Below are 1,165 nucleotides of genomic sequence, written 5' to 3'. Positions count from 1 at the left end.
TGAGATTTATAATTATTTCAGTGGTTACTCTGATGAATCAGTTCCTTGCAATAAAACTGTACACGTTATGCATACGCGAAACAAACATCATATATATGATTATCTCTACCTAGAACCTTCCTTCCTGCAGGCATTACTATTTTAGAGAAGTCTATTAATAACCCGTTTGACAAACAGGATGTGGTTATATTGTTATATTGTTGATATTGCTAATTCTTTTTCATCAGGTTGTACATTCGCATGAATTGATGCATTATTTCAATATATATAATTAACTACATGATATAAATATCGCATAATGTTTAATAAATTTTATATTATCCATACGTGATTATTATATTTTATATCTTAATGATATAATTGATATTGTAATATTTAAAAAAAAGTACCGATTCTCTCCAAATATCTTATTTTACATTCAAAATTTTAACTGCTTAAAATAATTATAGATAATTGATTATAGATAATTAAAATTATAGAGTCCATTCTATTTATATCTTTTTAAAGTTTATATCTTAAAACTTAAAATGCGCAAATTTTTTATTTGAAATTGAAATTAAAAAGTACATTTAAAAATATATTTTTTTTTTCTTTCAATATATATACAAAATATATTTATATTTACTATAGTAGATTATATAGAACTATTAGAAGGAAAAGTGCTGTTATATTTTTTTAATAAAGAAAATAATCTTATCAATAATTGATATATACGGTATTATTAATGATCAATAATATCATAAACTGTTGTATTATCAGTCGATATTTCACGAAAGCAAAGTTTTAGGTAAAAGAAGCATGACTTTTTCAAAAGATGGAACATTAGAGCTAAAAGCTGCTCACGTGACGCCACGATGGTGTTATTAAGGCGCAATTCTTTAAATATTGATTGAAAGTAGGTTGGGAGTCGATGGGTGGTGCTCGGTAGAGGGATGAAAATGGAAGGTAGAGGCTGGTCGAACTGGCGAGATGAGATGAGAAAGTTGTCCAAGAAGGGGGAGACTATTTATTATATATGATAGGCGCGGTCTCTATAGATTTTTTTTCATTATAAATGCAAGCCATAGCGGAGATATATTTTTAATTATCGGCTTACAGTAAAGTTTGATTAAAACAGTTTTTATTCTTGCAGATTCTTGCGAGCTACTAAATACCTATATGAATT

This window comes from Camponotus vicinus, unplaced genomic scaffold (assembly GCF_025532165.1).
Source record: "Camponotus vicinus isolate PSW18456_S1 unplaced genomic scaffold, iyCamVici1.0 SCAF_2, whole genome shotgun sequence".
NCBI lineage: Eukaryota > Metazoa > Arthropoda > Insecta > Hymenoptera > Formicidae > Camponotus > Camponotus vicinus.
The sequence above is the reverse complement of the archived record's forward strand: the minus strand, read 5'-3'. Positions refer to the sequence as shown.